The sequence below is a fragment of the Accipiter gentilis genome, chromosome 21 (assembly GCF_929443795.1).
Source record: "Accipiter gentilis chromosome 21, bAccGen1.1, whole genome shotgun sequence".
NCBI lineage: Eukaryota > Metazoa > Chordata > Aves > Accipitriformes > Accipitridae > Astur > Astur gentilis.
In genome coordinates this window covers 27,644,487-27,665,648 of record NC_064900.1, presented here as the reverse complement: position 1 = coordinate 27,665,648, position 21,162 = coordinate 27,644,487, and positions in this window count along the sequence as shown.

Sequence of the window (21,162 nt, the reverse complement as noted above, 5' to 3'; positions counted from 1 at the left end):
GGGGCACAAGGAGTTGGCACAGGACACAACCAGGGCACCTGACCCAAACTGGCCAACGGGGTATTCCATACCATGGGACGTCACATCTAGTATAGGAACTGGGGAGTGGGGGCGGGGAATGGCCGCTCAGGGACTGGCTGAGTGTCGGTCGGTGGGTGGTGAGCAACTGCCCTGTGCATCATTTGTACATTCCAATCCTTTCATTATTGCTGTTGTCATTTTATTAGTGTTATCATTATCATTATTAGTTTCTTCTTTTCTGTTCCTATTAAACCGTTCTTATCTCAACCAACGAGTTTTGCTTCTTTTCCCAACTTTCTCCCCCATCCCACTGGATAGGGAGGAGTAAGTGAGCGGCTGTGTGGTGCTTAGTTGCTGGCTGGGGTTAAACCATGACAGTCCATTTTGGCACCCAACGTGGGGCCTGAAGGGTTGAGATAACGACAAACCTGACCAGAGCTTGTTAAAACAAATTTGTATAAGCATTCATTTTATTGTTCTAACAGTCGTTGGTCATTATGTTGATTTATGTGTTCTTAGAGTTGTTGCTCTGGTTTTTAAAGTTCTATTATGTTCTCGCTCGCTGTATGTAGTTCCTCTTCTGCTGCTTATCATCCGTGGGAGGTGGATGAAGGTTTTTGCTTTGATGTATGGTGTAACACTTGTTTATGGTATGATAAAGTCATTGGCTGTGGGATTAATCCGGTACTTGCAGTCAACATTGTCACCTTTATACTGCGGGAGCCGTCTGTGGGAAACTATTAATAATTATACCATTTACCTTTACTCCATGGAAAACCAGTCTATGGGTGGGGTACCTTTCTTCCCCTCTCCTTTCTCCTTCAGTCCAGTTACAATGGTGTCTGAGAATTTTGAAAAATTTGAATACTCCTGGAATGTTGAGACCAGCACGGTCCTAGGCCTACTATTTAATATGACCCAGAGATCTGCCCCAAGACTGGATAATTATGAGTGGCAGGGTGTGTGGCATAGTATGGGCAAGTACCTAGAAAAGTGGGCACCTCCAGTGTTTTCGAAATTCAGCCCTGAACAAGTGCAGAATCCAGCAGAACTAGTAAAATATTTGGAAAAGGTATGTTGTCACCCTGGCAGTTCTAGACAGATACAAATCACTGCAACGTGCTGGGGCCTGGTCCATGCCTATCGAGCCCTGTTCGACACCACTCAGTACCCTCAAGGGGAAGAGAAAGTCTCTGGACCTAACAACAAAACGATGAGCACCGCGGCAACCCAAACCTCAGTAGCAGGCACTGCGGCCCTTCCAGGCCCGGCAAGGAGCATTGTGGCCACCAAGATGTTGGTGACAGGCACTGTGACCCCTCCAGCCCATGCGACGAGAACTGTGGCTACCCAAACCTCAGCAACAGGCACTGCAGCCCCTCCAGCCCTGGCAATGAGCACAGCAGCTACCCAAACCTTGGCAGTGGGCACTGAGACCCCTGCAGCCCCAGCAATGAGCACTGCTGCTAACCAAACCTCGGCGACAGACGCTGCAGTTATCCAAAACCCGGCGAGTGGTACTGCAACTGAACCAGTGGACCAACCTGCACCAGTACCAGTTGCCCTCGTACAGAAAAAGAAATATACAAAAAAATCAGTTCGCTTAGTGAAGGATGAAGGTGTACCAGGGTCATCACAGGAACAGGAGGAAGAGGCAGAATCAGAGGTAATAACCCAGTCCCTATCCTTGAGTGAGCTACGGGATATGCGAAAAGATTTTGGCCGCCATATGGGTGAGCATATTATCACCTGGCTTCTTCGATGTTGGGACAATGGGGCTAATAGCTTGGAATTAGAAGGTAGGGAAGCCAAGCAGCAGGGATCGCTTGCCAGGGAAGGTGGCATTGACAAGGCAATTGGAAAAGGGACACAAGCCATCAGCCTCTGGAGGCGACTCCTGTCAAGTGTGAAGGAAAGGTACCCCTTTCAGGAAGATGTTATATGTCAATCAAGCAAGTGGACCAGCATGGAAAGAGGTATCCAATACCTGAGGGAATTAGCTGTGCTAGAGACGATTCATCATGACCCGGGCAACCCACAATTACCCAAAGATCCAGACGAAGTCCAATGCACACGACCCATGTGGTGGAAGTTTGTATGGAGTGCACCATCATCCTATGCCAAACCACTGGCAATAATGACCTGGAAAGACGAAGAGGAACCGACAGTGGATGAAGTGGCTCGCCAGCTTCGTCAATACGAAGAAAATCTGTCCTCCTCCCTACAAGCCTGCATTTCAGCTGTGGAGAAGGTGTCCGAGGTTTTCCAGCAATTCAAAGAGGATATGTCCTACTCCACACTTGTAAGGGCCAATATCTCAGCTATTAGGAGTGAGTGTTCTTCTGCCCAAGAGAGAGAATATAGAAGTTACACACTGCGAGGTGCCCTGTGGTTTTACCTATGTGATCATGGAGAAGACATGAGGAAATGAGATGGAAAACCTACCTGGGTCCTAAATGCACGGGTACATGAGCTATGAGGAAAAACCTCCACAAAAGGGGATTCTACCAGGAAAAATGCCACTCCAGTTTCCAAACAGAGCAGAAGGGCTGATCTTATTTCCGATCCTCTCGAAGGGACTTCTGAGCTAATTTTATGAGAAGTGAATACCGGATACTCTGACCAGAATTAGAGGGGCCCTGCCTCCAGCCAGGTGGAGGAAAGGGATAACTGGGTCTATTGGACTGTATGGATTTGGTGGCCTGGCACGTCAGACCCACAGGAGTACAAGGCTCTAGTAGACACCGGCGCATGGTGTACTTGCCATCAAGTTATAAAGGGGCAGAACCCATCTGTATTTCTGGTGTGACAGAGGGATCCCAAGATTTAACTGTATGGGAGGCTTAAGTAAGCCTAACTGGGAATGAATGGCAGAAACAAACCATTGTGTCTGGCCCAGAGGCTCTGGGCATCCTTGGCATAGCCCACCTCAGGAAAGGGTATTTCTAGACCCAAAGGGGTATTGACGGGCTTTTGGTAGAACTGTCTTGGAGATAGAGGGATTGAAACAGCTGTCTACCCTGCCCGGTCTCTCTCAAGACCCTTCGATTGTGGGGTTGCTGAGGGTTGAAGAACAACAAGTGCCAATTGCTACCACAACGGTGTACCAGCAGTAATATCGCACCACCCAAGACTCCCTGGTTCCCATTCATACTCTAATACATCGACTGGAGAGTCAAGGAGTGATCAGCAAAACTCACTCACCCTTTAGTAGTCCCATATGGCCAGTGCGAAAGTCTAATGGGGAGTGGAGAGTAACAGTTGACTATTGTGGCCTGAATAAAGTTACGCCACCACTGAGTGCTGCCGTTCCAGATATGCTAGAACTTCAGTACGAACTAGAGTCAAAGGCAGCCAAGTGATATGCCACAATTGACATTGCTAATGCGTTTTTCTCAATCCCTCTGGCAGCAGAGTGTTGTCCACAATTTGCCTTTACTTGGAGGGGTGTCCAGTACACTTGGAATCGATTGCCCCAGGGGTGGAAACACAGCCCTACCATTTGCCATGGACTAATCCAGACTGCGCTGGAAAAAGGTGAAGCTCTGGAACACCTGCAATACATTGATGACATCATCGTATAGGGCAACATGGCAGAAAAAGTCTTTGAGAAAGGGAAGAAAATAATCCAAATCCTTCTGAAAGCCAGTTTTGCCATAAAAGAAAGCCTGGTCAAGGGACCTGCACAGGAGACTCAGTTTTTGGGAATAAAATGGCAAGATGGACGTCGTCAGATCCCAATGGATGTGATTAACAAAATAGCAGCTATGTCTCCACCGACTAATAAAAAGGAAACACAGGCCTTCTTACGTGTCGTGGTGTTTTGGAGAATGCATATTCCAAATTACAGTCTGATTGCAAGCCCTCTCTATCAAGTGATCTGGAAGAAGAATGATTTTAAACAGGGCCCTGAACAACGACAAGCCTTTGAACAAATTAAACGGGAGATTGTTCATGTCGTAGCCCTTGGACCAGTCCGGGCAGGACAAGATGTTAAAAATGTGCTCTACACTGCAGCCAGGGAGACTGGTCTTACCTGGAGCCTCTGGCAGAAAGCACCTGGGGAGACCCAAGGTCGACCCCTGGGGTTTTGGAGTCGAGGATATTGAGGATCCGAGGCTCGCTATACTCCAACTGAAAAAGAGATCTTGGCAGCATATGAAGGAGTTTGAGCTGCCTCAGAAGTGGTTGCTACTGAGACACAGTTCTTCTTAGCACCCCGACTGCCAGTGCTGGGCTGGATGTTCAAAGGGAGGGTCTCCTCTACACATCACGCGACTGATGCTGCGTGGAGTAAGTGGTTTGCACTGATCACACAATGAGCTTGCGTAGGAAACCCCAGTCACCCAGGAATTTTAGAAGTGATCATGGAGTGGCCAGAAGGCAAAGATTTTGAAATTTCGCCAGAGGAGGAGGTGGCATGTGCTGAAGAGGCCCCACTGTATACTTAACTGTCAGAAAATGTGAGGGTATATGCCCTGTTCACTGATGGGTCCTGTCACATTGTGGGAAAACATCGAAGGTGGAAGTCTGCTGTATGGACTCCTACAAGACAAGTTGCAGAAACTGCTGAAGGAGAAGGTGAATCGAGTCAGTTTGCAGAGGTGAAAGCCATCCAGCTAGCGTTAGACATTGCTGAAAGAGAAAAGTGGACAGTGCTCTATCTCTATACTGACTCATGGATGGTGGCAAATGCCCTGTAGGGGTGGCTACAGCAATGGAAGCAGAGCAACTGGCAGCGCCGAGGTAAACCCATTTGGGCTGCCGCACTGTGGCAAGATATTGCATCCTGGCTAGAGAATCTGGTTGTAAAAGTACGTCATGTAGATGCTCACTTACCCAAGAGTCAGGCCACTGAATCAGGCTGCCAAGATTGAAGTGGCTCAGGTGGACCTGGACTGGCAACGTAGGGGTGAGCTATTTATGGCTAGGTGGGCCCATGATACTTCAGGCCATCAGGGAAGAGATGCAACATATAGATGGGCCCGTGATCGAGGGGTGGACTTGACCATGGGCACTATCGCATGGGTTATCCATGAATGTGAAACATGTGCTGCAATTAAGCAAGCGGTTAAAGTCTCTGTGGTATGGAGGGTGATGTCTGAAATATAAATATGGGGAAGCCTGGCAGATTGACTATATCACACTCCCACAAACTCGCCGAGGCAAGCGCTACGTGCTGACAATGGTGGAAGCAACCACCGGATGGCTGGAAACATATTTTGTACCCAATTCCACTGCCCGGAACACTATCCTGGGCCTTGAGAAGCAGGTCTTATGGTGACACGGCACCCCAGAAAGAATTGAGTCAGACAACGGGACTCATTTCCGAAACAACCTCATAGACACCTGGGCCAAAGAGCATGGCATTGAGTGGGTGTATCATATCCCCTATCATGCACCAGCCTCTGGGAAAATCAAGCGATACAATGGACTGTTAAAAGCTACATTGAAAGCAATGGGGGTGTGTGTGGAACTTTCAAACATTGGGATACACATTTAGCAAAAGCCACCTGGTTAGTCAACACCAGAAGATCTGCCAATCGGAGTGGCCCTGCCCAGTCAGAATTTTTACGTACTGTAGAAGGGGATAAAGTCCCTGTAGTGCACGTAAAAATTATTTTAGGGAAGACAGTCTGGGTTACTCCTGCCTCAGGCAAAGGTAAACCCATTCGTGGGATTGCTTTTGCTCAAGGGTCTCGGTGCACTTGGTGGGTGATGCGAAAAGATGGGGAAGTCCGATGTGTGCCTCAAGGGGATCTGATTTTGGGTGAGAATAGCCAGAATTAAACTGTATGATATTAGTTGCTATATAACCCTGCTACTGTATGTTATCATTACTATAATTGTTATATACTATATCCATAGTACTATAGCAAATATTACTTAGATGAAGCAAGAAAGAACTGTGATAAAACTGAGCAAAGCGCAGTAGTGATGGAACCAGAACTGACTCCAGCATGCAACAATCCAACGGTGCACACCATCCTCCTGCTACGTCAAATGTCAGCTGCTCGTCACACCGCACTGAAGCCCAATTCTGCTCTACCAACTGAGAGGACTTTGCACCATCCCTCCTGACCAGACAGTCTGGTATGACAGATAGAGCCCAGAGTCCGAAACTAAATGAACTCAACAAATGTTTTAAAAACATAACTCATGAACTAAAGGAATGATATCTCTGTGTGTGTATACATATATATATCATTGTTCATATGTCTCAAAGGGATGGAAAAAGTGATGATGATTGACCAGGATGTAACTAAAGGTATGGGAACTGACCATGACGTCAATGGTATAGAATAAGGGGTGGATATTGTCCTGGTTTCAGCTGGGATAGAGTTAATTGTCTTCCTAGTAGCTGGTACAGTGCTATTTTTTGAGTTCAGTATGCGAAGAATGTTGATAACACTGATGTTTTCAGTTGTTGGTCAGTAGTGTTTAGACTAAAGTCAAGGATTTTTCAGCTTCTCATGCCCAGCCAGTGAGAAAGCTGGAGGGGCACAAAGAGTTGGCACAGGACAGAGCCAGGGCACCTGACCCAAACTGGCCAACGGGGTATTCCATACCATGGGACGTCACATCTAGTTTAGGAACTGGGAAGTGGGGGTGGGGAATTGCCGCTCGAGGACTAGCTGGGTGTTGGTGGGCGGGTAGTGAGCAATTGCCCTGCGCATCATTTGTACATTCCAATCCTTTTATTACTACTGTTGTCATTTTATTAGTGCTATCATTATCATTATTAGTTTCTTCTTTTCTGTTCTATTAAACTGTTCTTATCTCAACCCACGAGTTTTACTTCTTTTTCCTGATTTTCTCCCCCGTCCCACTGGGTGGGGGCGGGGAGTGAGTGAGCGGCTGCGTGGTGCTTAGTTGCTGGCTGGGGTTAAACCATGACACTAGTATATACACTGTGGGGGGAGTTGGCTCTGGGGGATTTCTGCTCGGGAACTAACTGGGCATTGGTTAGCGAATGGTGAGCAATTGCTTTGTGCATCATTTGTTTTGTATATTCCAAAATTTTTATTTTTATTTTTGTCATTTATTATTGTTGTTATTATCATTACTAGTTTCTTCTTTTCTGCTCTATTAAACTGTTCTTATCTCAGCCCATGAGTTTTACTTTTTTTTTTTCCCCAGTTCTCTCCCCCATCCCACTGCATGGGGGGGCTGAGTGAGCAGCTGCGTGGTACTTAGTTACCAGCTGGGGTTAAACCACGACATGTGTGTTATTTGCAATACCGTTTATGAGCAGTTTTGGTTGTGAAAAACTACCACATAGATTGCACTTGTTCAACACTAGTTTGCATTACACAAAAACTGAAGATGCACATTTTTTTATGCCTTTATATGAAAGAGGAAATATACATGAATATTTGGACCGTTGTTTTTGTAGTCCCTAAACCAGCCAGATCATGAATCAATTGAAAAGAAGGAGGGTACTCCCCAGGGGCTTCTTGGAGTCCTATCAGAAATTAAATGACACACACAGAAGTTTGTTTAATTGCAAAATATTGCTGCTTCTAGATCAGAGAAAAAATTGTGAAACAGAATTTTCATGACAGTCTGAGTGTATGTCAGCCTACTATGCTTTTGGGAAGCAGATTTTTAATCACTTCATGTTCAGAACCAAGAGACAACTCATCACGGTCTGGGTTTTAAGTGGAGTACCTCCTTGTAGCTCTATTGTCTTCAGCCAAATAACATCAATTAACTGTACATACAGTTGTTGCTCATTTTCCTTTGGTAAATCTTAAGAAAGCTATAGATGAGTTGTACTAAGCAAACCTTTGCTTGTAGGAGGAGCAAGTTCTGTTCTTATTGAAAAATGCAGAGGAAATTCCCATAACAGATACCTATTGTATTTCTCTTCATCTCTCTGGATTACCTTTCACTTAGGACAAATTATGTGGTGTGGAATAGGTAGACCTCAAAGAATGAAGACCTGACTCCCAGTTGAGGTTTTTCAAAAGGTTGTACAGGACTGCAAGGGGATTTAAGAGCAATTAAGTTTAAGAATATTGTGTCATGCCTGCACCTTTCAACTTACCCCTGGTAGGAAATCTTGTCATAGCCCGAAACTAATATTTTCTAGGGAAAAAGTAGAGTTAAAAGGCTCACTATGCTTTTGAAGGGTTTAAAGATTTGTCTAAGTTATTCTATAAATTTAAAAAAGAACCCCCAGGAGATAAGCAAGTCTTCATTCTTTTTAATAATTGCACTAATCATTGTGCAATTGGCATTGGGAATTGATCTCTACTTATTGAAGAAGAATGGCCCAGTACTTAATTGCATACAGCTGTACACTGTTTGGGCTTCTTTTTAGAATTCAAGAGAATAAGGAGACATTTCAGATACCGTGGAATCCTTAGCAGGATTACATGAACTCACTAAATCCAGCTCGAAAATTGTGAATCACATGGCACACTGAATTGCAAATTATATCTATAACTCATCCCTCATGTAACTTCACTGGTTTCAGTGAAAGTGCAGTGCTCACAAAAGATAGCATGCTTTAACCCCTTTGCAATAATACTTTCAAAACATGGCTTTTTTGCTTTGTTTCTTAATGATTCTTAAGCATGTTACTGATCTTCAACATCAGGTAATGTGGTGGTTGACTTTGAAGCTTTGTTGAGGTGTGGCACTTAAAAGCAAGACATATATCTTTAAATAATCACTACTTCTTTTTTTTCTCTTTGTGGGCTTACCCCTTACACAATCCAAATACTTGCTTTAACCTGTGTCTTTCTATAGCATTCCTCAGGATTTCACCATCACTCTGTTCCCCAGTTCTTTAGGCTCCTTTATGATTTGGTCTCTTTCACACATTCTCTATTTCTTAGTGAAATCCTATCTCACCACTGTCAGCATTTTGCTCTTTATTTATCTTCAGAAGAGTGCAAAACAGCTGAAGTGAGGTCAAGAATGTAGTGTGGTTTGGTTTGTTGGGCTTTTTTTGAGCTGTCAGAAATGAGAAGTGTAGAAGATACAGTATGCAGAGAGGTAGCTCTGATATTTCCCCACAGATAAGTTGCTGAGCTGTTTACAGCAGTGTGGTTTGCTTGTCAATATTTCAGTAAAATCTTTCCTATAAAAATGTTGGCTGATGATACAACCTCTCACTGTGCTTGTTCTTAAACTGCAGAACCAGCTGACAGCGTTATGTTAGAGCTGTGTGAACGGTGTTAAATAGAAGGATATAATAACAATTGTTAATTCATAATTGTTAATGACCATAGTTAAAAAAAATGTGTTCAGGTAATTCATGAGACAGCTGGAACTGAGTCGTCGCTAGAAAACACTCCTGTATCTGGTGAGCAGTCAGAGTTGTAGTAACTGCCTCCTTGGTAGCCTAACAATAGGAAATGGTGTTTCATTTCATAACATAGTGTGTGTGGCAGAAAAACAGGAACAGCCAGATCATGGGAAAAGGCAGCAGAAAAATCATTTATCTTGTCCTAGTTTTACAGGCCAACACAGCCTGAGGCAGCCTCCTGGCTGTGGTAGCACCTGGGAATCTCTTCTCACAGCCTCAGAGAGCTGGGCTAGGCTCTTCTGCAGGCTCCTGAGAAAAGCAGATTGTTTTACAGTTCACCTGGGCCTCTTAGAGTATTGTCTGGATGTTTTAAAACACAACAACAGAATTGTTTCTGCTTTTGTTCTGAAAAAAAATCATGGAAATGGGACTTCTGTATTTCTTGTCAAGTAGGCAAAATTACATTGACAGCATGTTTTGTCCAGTAGGGAAATCTGCTGTTGGACTGTGTAGTGCTTGGCTTACTCTTTGGGTAAGAAGATGGACCAAAACAAAGGAAACTGATCTCAAACTTTTCAGAGGTGATGCCTGCTGCTTCTCAAACCAGCAGAATCAGGTGCCAGTACAGGACTCAAAGAAAGGCAGGCTGCTAGATAGCATGAAGGATCACGTCTATCTCCTTACTGAGCAAGTGACTGTTCTTGTTTTAGTGTGCAACATGCCTTTGAAGACCTGCCAACCCAGAGGCAAAGGCAACATTATGAACTACATTCATATTAAGATTTTATTTAAGTGACAGCTCTCTAAAGTGCAAGGTGTAAATAGCCAAAAGTCTGTTTCCATGGTTCTGTGAGTATAAACAGCAGCTGATCTCTGTGATGACATTTACCTGTGCTGGCGAGGAACAGAGAAATAACTCTCTTGTGTCAACAATGCTCATGAGTTATTCTATCTTTCCTCAGGAGTGAAGATAAATGTCATCATAGAGATCAGCAGCCACATAATGTACAAAGGATAGCAAATTGGTTGGATGTGCGTAGATGTTATTTATTTTCTTGAGTTATTGATGACCTTTAAGGGGGAACACTAATACTGTGGGAAACATTTTCTTCACCAGCAGTCCTATTTACTTGATAGTTTTGGTAGCCTTCAGACTTTCTGCCAATTACTATTTTATTGCTTACTTTAAAGGATAATTTTCTCAGTGAGCCTAAAAAACCCCATCAAATATTTATAGACAATTTAACTGAATTATATCAGGATTTTCAGCATTCACTGCGGTTTCGGTTCAGGAAATTATTTGCATTTAAGAAAGGGCATTTAAGCACATGCATGCTGAAGTCCATTGTACATGACTCAAGTGCTCTTTTGGATCTGGACTTATAATAAGAACAAAGAAATATAAGAAATGGTTCAAAAGCAGAGCTAAAATGGATGCATTTGGAGGTAGTATTCTATTTGCAGCAATAGTAAATTATCTTCTTTTAAAATTATTTGTTCTTGATGACCATAATACTTGAATATCAAAAGTAACCTACAAGCCATGTAATTTCCCCTACTGTTTACATAAATAAACAATAATAAAGTTTTAATTTCCTTGGTATTATGCTTGAGTGACAGCAAAACTTGTTTCCAGTAAATTTTAATACAATGCAGTTAAAGGAAGTATACCACATTTTAAATTGAAGCAGCAAATATATTCTGAAGTTGTGAGTGAATAGAAATTGGTTCAGCTGTCAGCAACAGTTAACTGATGGGGTTCCCTTCAAATCAGTTGAAGTTTATTTAGCTTAAAATGACATTAGTCACAGTTTTTTTCTTTCCTGGTTTGGCATAAAGAAAGAAAGTGGATCTGAATGGGACGCGTTTTCCCTTAAGTCACGAAAATTACTGATAATAAAAGAATAGAGCTTTCCAGAACAAAGAATATTTATCAAAAGTTGAAGTACTCTAAATTGAATCTAAGAAAATACATTCTATGTTCTGAAGGGAAGGAAATAGGAACTGTGTTTCACAATAGAGCATCTACCCTGTGACAAAATACTGCAGAATTTAAAGAGCTCATTGTATGATTGTGAAAGGCACTGTGATAATAGAAAATGAACTTATTTTTAAAATGTGGGAGATGCTAACTCTCTGAGTTGATTCTGAGTTTAATCATGATGAAGCAAGTTTTTCTGGTGTAGTAGGAATATAGATGTTGTTCTCTGTTTAGTTTATAACTGTGAAAAGGATTAAGACCTATATCATCCTAGTAAAGAAGGAAAGTAAAGCAGCTCATCTAAGGAGAAGAATAATTATATAAATCTGAGAGTTCCTCAGAGTAATGATAGTGAGAACATAATCACAAATTATTTTAATGCAGAAGAAGGGGAGAATATGCATTAAGAAATCTATTTAAGGAAACCAAGAGCTCTGTATCAAGCTCCCATATATGAATATAATTTCAGCAAACAGAAATGAGGTCAAAGCATGAATATAAAGAAGTAAAGGAAAAAAAAGTGGGAACAAAATACAAAAGCTCAAACTGAGATGCAACTAATAAAAGATATCATACTTGTCAAGAAATATTTATGTTAGTACCAAGATGAGAACCAAGGAGTTGGTCTGCTGCTGAGCAGTAAGAGAAAGCTGATGCTGACAACTCTGAAATGTCTAATACCTTTTGTATCAGGCCTTGTAAAAAAAAGATCTGTGCATTTTTGCAGTAATGGGTCATGCTTACCCTGATACAGGGGAAGATCAGGTGAGAGGTTTAAGGAAAGTAAATCTTTCAGTTTGATTTGGTCTGGAAAACTTCATCCTAAGGTACTTAAAGAACTTATTGAAGCAATCTGGAATTGCTAGTAATTTGACACTGCAGACAGAGAAGAAAAATAGAAAAGGGAGAACATAATGTGTATCTTTAAAAAGGGGGTGGGCAATGGGGAGGAAATTAGACATCTTAGCTTGCCTTTTAATTACTGGAAAAATTTTCCCTTTATCCCCCGCTAAAGATTCTTGGAACTGAATAATTGTAAGCACTTGAAAGGTGATGAGAAGATTTTTAACAAATATGTAGAAGGCTCTAGATAAATCCAAGTTTCCTGTCTGACAGAATAATGACCAGTCTATTTAGGAGAGAAACAGCAGCTGTCATGTAACTTTGCACTAGTAAGTATTTTTTTAAATTATTATCATTTATTTACTGTTTGAAATGATATCTTCATAACTGAGGAACAGAAATAGATGAAACTATCATGGCAAAACTAATAAGAAAATCTTACTTTAGAAAGCAGTTATCAATGACTCATTCTAGAAGAGAGCACTAAGTGGAGTTTTTCAGAGGTCCATCCTGGGGCTGATTCTGCTCAGTATTTTCAGTAGCCACTTAGATGATGGAATATGCTTATCAAGTCTGCAAATGACTCAAAGTCAGGAGGAATTGAAAATACACTAAAGGACACAGAATAAGAAATAACCTTGAGAAGTTATGGAAATGGCAGGGAGAAAATAAATATGGATAAATGCAATAGGATAGAGGATCATAAACTGAATTTGAGTTAACTGTTTGATGATGTTCAAAAAAGGCAGATCTTCTGGGATATATGAAAAAGAATGTAGTTTGTGTAGATACAAAGTAATCCTTCCATTTGGAGGCCCAGAACACTGTTTGGCTTTGAGCTCATCACTTCAAGAAAGATATATGGACAAACAGAAGAATATCCAGAGAAGAAGAGCAAGAATGATCAAAGTTACAGAAAATATGGCCAATGAAGGAGGAGAAGTTTAAAAGAGAAAGGAGAGAGCTGTTCTGTCACAGTCATCTTGAAATACCTAAAAAGACTGCTGTAAAAGCAAAATAGTTTGTTTTCTATGCCAGCAGAGGATAAGACAAGAAGTAGTAGCTTTGAAAATCAACAAGAAAGATTTAGAGAGGACTTGATGAAAATCTTTCTAACGATAATTAGATAAATACTGGAACAGAAGGAAGATGCAAAGTCAGCCTCACTCTCATGAGGTGATAGGTAAGCATTTCAGTATTAACAAAATATATTTGTGACCTCTCTGCAGCATGGGGATGGATAAGAGGGCACTTGTGGGTCCATTCCAACCTTATTTTTTGTTAATTTCCATAGCTTGAAATGAAGGGGGGGAGAAGATCAGCAGCCTGTGTCAAGCACTTTTAGTAAGGAAAGAGGAGCAAAGGAACACTGCTCAACTATCATCCAGTTTGTGGTTAGATCTCCGTGCTAGATAACATTGTATTAGGTATTGTTCTGTGGTTGGATTTTTGTGGAATTGCATAGATCAGGTGAAGATGAATCAAAAAATTATTTTGTAGGCTGTTATTTACTACTATTATTTCCTTTGCAACGTATACGTGTACAATAAAAGTCTTTATCACCTAGTTAATAGTTTTAAAACGTGATAAGTGCAGAGGATATTTCCTCATCCAAACCTCAGATGAACCTCGGGGTAAAACTGAGGTCCCTGATCTTTCAGCCAAAACGTAGATGCTTAGTCATCATCTCACACAACAGACAATCTAGTTCTGCTCTTCATTTGCCTTTCCTGATCTCTGCTTGTACTGAAATAATGAAGAACAATTTTATATTTAGAAAGCCTTGTTAAACTTGTTCACCTTATAGGTGTTACCAACATTGGATCTGCATCAGCATTATTTCTCTGATATATTATGATTACCAATTTACAGCAGTGTGAGTGGTGTAAAAATAAGGCCTTGTGGTGCTTAATATAGTTTATCTTTTGCACAGGTAAATAAGCACTTTTCTGAGCCATTAACAAATGTTAGTCAAGATATACACTATAGTAATTCAAAGAGTGATTAAGCATATTTGTTTACCATTTGAAAGTTAGCAGATAGTCTTAATGATGTTTTGCCGCTGAAGGTTTAGCAATATCAGCATGTTCACTTCACTTATTTATACTGGGGTTTGACTTCGTACATTTGCACTTCTAGTGTTAAATGTGGAACAACGTTAAGGTCCTGAAAATTTTCCTCTGTAATGTTCAGTAAGCTTTACCTGTGTGTAAATCTTGTATTTAATTCACATGTAATCCATATGCAAATATACCAGTATCATGCTAGTCATATGGAAAATTTCAAAAGGATTTCTATTATTGAAGTTCAGAACAGTGAAAGAGGATTAATCACATTAGATTGTTAATTGCACATCCTTAAATAAGTCTGTGATCTCCTTTTTTTTAATACTTATATTTTAGATAGAGAAAATAAATGAAGGTGTATTCTCCTCTTTACTGTGAAAGTAGTATAGCATTATTTTTCATGACACTGTTTACAGTCTGGGAAACATAGTGATAAGCCAATGAGCATTTAAAAATGAAGAGTCAATAAAAACATGAAATTTGGAAGCAAAACAAATGCTGCAGGGACGTGGAAACTTTTGACAATTGTAGCCAACCACCAAAATCAAAGGAAGAGATATGAATAAGGTGAGAGAGATGAAATGATGTATCCCTTTTTCTCTACATTTAAAAAAATAACAGAGAATACTTGGCCACAGGAAAGCTAGAAAGCAGTCTACTGAGTATCATCTTTCAGGGATGGGGGAAAATTCACTGCAGTCATTTTATGGCAAAACTACTGACCTATGGTTCACCATCTGTTTGCTCGTGTCTTTCATCTGCCAGCAGTTTTCTTCTCATTGGCTATCAGTGTACTGAGATTATTAGCTGTGATCAACAGAGTCTGTTATGTACAACTAAATGTACTGAGTAGGAATAGCTCCCAACCTAGCCTTTTCCTGTATAAAGTTGTTTGACATTAACAAATCAGTGTCAGCAGCTGATTGGCATGTTTCTAACCACACCTGATTTAGTAATTATTTTTTTTTTTATGAGGTAATACCACACAGTGACCACTGAGCAACTTCAAAAAAAATTATATCCAAAACTTAGCTACCGTTGTTGGAAATCTTCCATATTTCAGAAAACAGAATGCTAGACATATGTTAAAAACAACAACAACAACAAAAATACAGTCCTGTATTTCTGAAAGTACATCTGTCCCTTAATTGATTTGGAAGAGAATGAGTTGAATTTGATAGCTTTAGTGGAATAAAGTACAGGAGTTTCTCCAAAGGCTTTTGGACATCAGCTGAAGGAATTTCTATGCACACCAATGCACACATCAGGGGATGAAGCTACTGGTAACATCAAATAATCATGACATGATTCCTTGATGTCCTGTTGCTTCCATTGCCACACTGTACCAAGGCCTGGTGCTGGGGATGAGATTCTCATGCATCTGTTTGGTGCAGACATCACTGTGCAGCACTGGGGCCATTGCTCATAACAGTTATGCCAAGGAAGGAGTGAAACAAGTCTCCACTTTTTAAAAATTAATCTGCAAAAGAATGAATAGTGAGCTGTATGTGTTTATGACTGTTTGGGAATGCCTAGAGACTTACTTATAGGAATTTTTTAGAGGCAAGGAACAAGAATATTTTTAACATTCAATCAAATACCCTTTTTATCTTTGAAATGATACTTCACATCAGATCTCAGTATGGCTCTTCGTATATCCCTATGAAAGAACCTTGGATATAACACATTATAAACCTTTTGTAGTCCTTCCATGAATGTGTCTCAAGAGGCTCTATTATCTCTTTTTAACACATTTTATTTACAAACACAGCTACCTATGTATTTGTATCCTAAATAGCACTATTTATATCTTTGCACACTTTGTTTTTGTGGCAGTTGGTAAGTGCATGTGATTGCATCAACCTGGTGCCCCTTTCTTCTATTTAAGGCTTATAATATATTCCTGAAATCCTGTTCATTGCATCACTTGTCTCCTGGATAAGTGTGAGGAAGTGTAAATATTGATGAAGTCATTCTAGAGTTAGCAATTTGAAAAAAAATAAGGCAGCACAAATAATCATGCTCTTATAAACCATTTTTTTTAATGATTTGAATACTTTTCAGTGCAAATCACAAACTCAAAAAAATTCTAAAATGTTCTTGTTGAAATAGCACAACTATTACTGCCTGTTTTAGGAAACACTTGTTTCTACATGCTTACAGTTGTGGCATGCTACTACGCTGTTCCCTCACCTGCTGAAACATCTCTCTATGGATACAATCTTCTTTTTGCACTAGTTATGATACCAACAAGCCAGTTGAAGAAGCTCTCTAAGACTTTTGGAGTTTTAGAAAGCAGGCATTCTTTATTGCAGCACTGGATGCATGGGGAGTAATTCCACCTAGTGTGCATGACACAGCTTCAGGTTGTATGGAGTAACAATTACATATTAATCAGATCAGTGTACATAGACATAAAAATTATTGTAACTGATTATCATAGAACTGCCTACATCTGATCATGCGCAATGAAGAATTCATTTGAGTTGAAGGCTGCTTTTACGACCACTGACCCATTTGAGATTCTGTTGGCTGTCCTTGGAGTCTTTGTTCTTGTCCTTGTTCTTTGATCTTGAAGCTTAACACAGTTTCAATCACATGTGGTCAGTTTCAACATTATTCTCATCTAGGGTACAGGAACATGTAGTCATAAGAGCAAAGAACTGCAATACTTATGAGTAACTACCTCTACCAGTTAATTGCTTGGCTATACTTTTGTCTATTGTTTCAATCATAGTGTTAGGATAAGATTTTTAATAATATTTACCAAATCTCACTTTTAGAGTCATCTAGCAGCAAATCAGTTTCCACGGCTGGGACAAAATATTAAACCCATCAAAATATTTAGACATACCATACAGAACATATGGAAATATGCTATCAGTTACAATAGCTGTATAGAAGTAGGTCTCCCATTGTACAAACACATTCTTGAGACTTCTGGAATATGCTTTGGGTTGTGATGAATACAAGGCACTCCATAGCAAGAGAAAGAAGCTAGAAGCCAAGATGAACATTTCTTCCCTTTAGAAAAATCAGCTGTTTCCCTGGTAGAGGAGTCCTCCCATATCTCATAGGGTATACAGGCTTAAGCTTTTTTTCTAACCTGCGAAATACAGGGACTTGAACACAGCTCTTTATCTTTTAATCATCTGTTTAGTGGTGATCCTTAGGAATTCTTCTTTTCTTGTTAGTCCAAAAAAAGGGCATCAAAGACCAGATAAAGCCTCTGCTCTCTCTGAAGTCAGTATATGCCTGAGAGGAAATTTTGATTTTCAAAAGTCAACATTAACTAATGAAAGGCTGTGGTGAAATCATTGTTAACCAGCCTATGCTTACCACTTCCACAAAAGTTCTGTCACCTGCTGCTACTTTTAAGTAAATTTTTTTCAGATGCTGAAGGGAACTATGTCTACTCTAGGCATACCATGAATCCTATAGTGCATTTCAAAACCCATGGAAGGAATCTTAATGAAGCAAGAACCTTTTGCTTGAAAAAGACACTAGAAAGTAGCAAAGTTCATTCAGGAATTATTTGTTTATGAAGATTTTCTTCAATCCATACTTTTAAGAAAATGTGCTTGAAATTATAGCATATATTTAAAGGGTATTTCAAACTTCAAAAACTGCAGAAGGCTGAAAAAGTAGTGGATGAAGCTGTGTGAGCTAAACATACAGTGCACAACCAGTACTTAGAGGAGTACAACTGTGAGGAGAGCAGTTCTTCAAAAAAGGCAGACTAACCTGATTCTAAAAAACCCTTCTGAGATGTAATAGAACAGTCTTCACTTAAGTATTCCTCATTTGCTCCTTAAGAATGTCAAGGTCCACTAGTGCAACTGCCAAAGGAAAGGGTGGTTTTATTATTTGCCTGACTGTAAAATCTTCCTGTCCTCTGATTTAAATGTCTGTATTCCCGAGTCAGGATCTACTGAACTGCTGGCCTCAGCATAACTGTCTTGGGTAATTCCACAGCTTGTTGAACTATTTCTACCATATCTTGTGTGTTATAGGAGGGGAGAGGGAAGAAGGGGCTTCTAAAAGGACATTGAAAGACAGACATTTGGGGAGACTGATGGAAAACATATGACCTAAGCATGCTTGGAAAAGCTGTTCATGTCGTATTTAAAATGTAGGTGCCCAATGTAAAGCTTTAGGGATAATGTTAAGCAACATGTAAGATCTTTCAATATGAACTGCTTCTTGAGTCTTTTTGGAAGTTTTAAGATCCGATCAATTGTAACTTGATGTTCTTATGCTGTAAGTTGCTTTGTATTTATTTCTTTTCTTGATGCAAGAGTACATTGTAACTTACAGGCAATGTTAAATAGCTGATAAAAGAATGCCAGACTGAAGCTCATTAGGTGGAAATCTTAACCTAAATTATATGAACATGGAGAGAATGAACTGCAGGTTCTGTATTTTTCTCATATACAAGTTAAGTATGCCCCCCCCAACCCCAATCCAACACCCGAGTCCTTCAAAAATTGTAAACATAGGTATTTCATTCCTTAAAATACTAACTTTTTGTATGATTATGTGTAAAAGAAAGAAATGAATGCTAACGTGATAATCGTGAGGAACAAGGCACCAGCAGAATAACAGAGAAGAACTTTTGGAATATAAATAAGGTCAAGAACACACCGATTTAGCTTGTTTCAGTGAATTATGAATCTTTTATTTAAGCATGAATTATTAGTATATAAAAAAATTGCAAGTAAACATGGCCAACACTGGAAAGAAATTAAAAATTTTAAAAAGATGAAAAAGCATATAAAGTGTAAATAAAATAATTTACTATAATGTTTCATGTAGCTTTATAAAGTTACGGAAGGATTTTATTACATGAAAATACTCATAGTTGTTTGCTGTCACATCTCAAACATTACATTTCAAACAGGAGATAAAGCCATTGAAATTTTATATTCAAATCATTAAAATGCAAAGAAAAAAAAGAGTGTGAGATAATACTTCTTCAGTGCTTTTGGAAATGTGCTGATGTTGTTTGTAATCAGTTAAATGTACAATGAATGCACATGAGATCTAAACTGTTATTTCTAGACTTTGACACAAATGCTGGTTGTCTTTTCAATTCTTTGCAGAGTATATCTTAAAATATTTGAAGACATTTGTTTGCAAAGCCATATGTTTTCCTGAGAGTTAATTTACTTAATTTTGCTTGAGTTAGGAGCATTCACTGTTTTGTAATTTCCAGGTATGAAAAGAGGGAACCAAAGCTGTTCAAACATTTTCTGATACAAAGGGGTTTTTTTCATTTAAAAATGCACAAGCAAAAGCTTTGCACAGAAGTTATTGTTTAAAGTGATAGGGATCTGACAGTATTAACCCTGCCAAGGAAACTTAAAAACTCTCCCTCTTTCCCATCAGTTTTCTGCTTGATTGCCTGTCTCAAATCAAGCTTTGGTATCTATACTTAGGAGCTTCAGGTAGGTGGCCTTTGAGAAACCTCGTCATACAAAACGTGCCACAGTTTGTTATCCAAGAACTGGTTCCATTTGAGTTCTATGGACAACATAATATTTTTAAACAAAATTTGTGTGTGTGTGTGTATTGCCATCCTCTGCTATGAGAAATCTAATGCCTTATGCCTCTTAAATTAACACATGAGAAATTTTCACTAGTCTTTATTGGCCAATGGTTTGAATATTATCAAATATAAGTTTCTGGTAACCTCACAGTGAGGTTGTGTAAGAGACTGTGTTGGACTATATTTGTCTCAACATTGCTGCTGCACCACTACCATTTCCTAGCCTCAACATCCTGTTGCCGTGGAGGAGTATGCTCTGAAGGAGATGAAATGTCCCTGAAGAAACCACCATATCCACCTAAAGCGAGAACGACAACATCCTTGGCAGAGCCTACCAAGCTGCACTTGTGTGCAAGCCGCATGGAGAGGATCACCATGAACACCTGGGCATGCACGCATGGAGGAACACGGGGCGGTACGTGGAAATGGGTGGGGTCTTTGGAGAAATCATGGGGACTGGGACAATAAAAAGACTGCATAGTCCTCTCTCGGAAGATGAAAGAAGAAGAAATATTTTGGCATCATCTTTCTGCTGGAACTTGGAGCTCGGAGCTTACCCCATCACGTGCACCAAGACCGAGCCAACGGGATGTCTCTGGCTTCGTGGTGGTGGTAACTAGTCTTGCTGCATCTCTTCCATTTTCTTGCTTAGGTCTGCCTTTTTCCTTTCTTCTTCCCTCTGTCATGTTGCTATTATCAGTTGTTACGGGAAATAAAACTTGTAAGGTTGTACGACATCTGACCTTGTTTGTGTCTTAATCTCGCTCGTGGGATCATTTAAGAACCCTCCCCAATATTGGATCAGGACGGATTGGTACCATAAAAGACCTTTGTTTCTTTAGGACTACAGAGAAAGTCAAAAGTTTGTAATGCCAATCTTATACGTCATTAGGGCCACATGCATGATTTTCTCCTTTTGTAATTGTTTTCTTTGAAAGTGAAGAAGGAATTTTGAGCAGTTGGTGAAAATGACAACTTTCCACTCAAAGAGCGATGTTTCACTTCTAAGTTCTTTAAAACAGAAAAAAAGGCATTACCAGGAATTAGCAAAATCTAGTTCTATTCCATGGTATTTCACGGAATCACAGAATCAAAAAATGGTTGAGGCTGGTAGGGACCTCTGGAGGTCCTCTGGTCCAAGCACCCTGCTCAAGCAGGGCCACCTAGTGTCTAGAGTTGCCCAAACCCACATCCAGATGGCTTTTTAATATCTCCAAGTATGGAGACTCCATAACCTCCCTGGGCAACCTGTGGCAGTGCTCAGACACAAAAGTTTCTTTCTGTTTAGATGGATCCTCTCGTGTTTCAGTTTGTGCCCAGTGTGTCTTGTCCAGTCACCAGGCACACTGAGAAGAGCCTAGCTCAGTCTTCTTTAGACTCTCCTTACAGATATTTATATATATTATGAGTTCCTTTTGAAGCCGTCTCTTCTCCAGGCTGAACA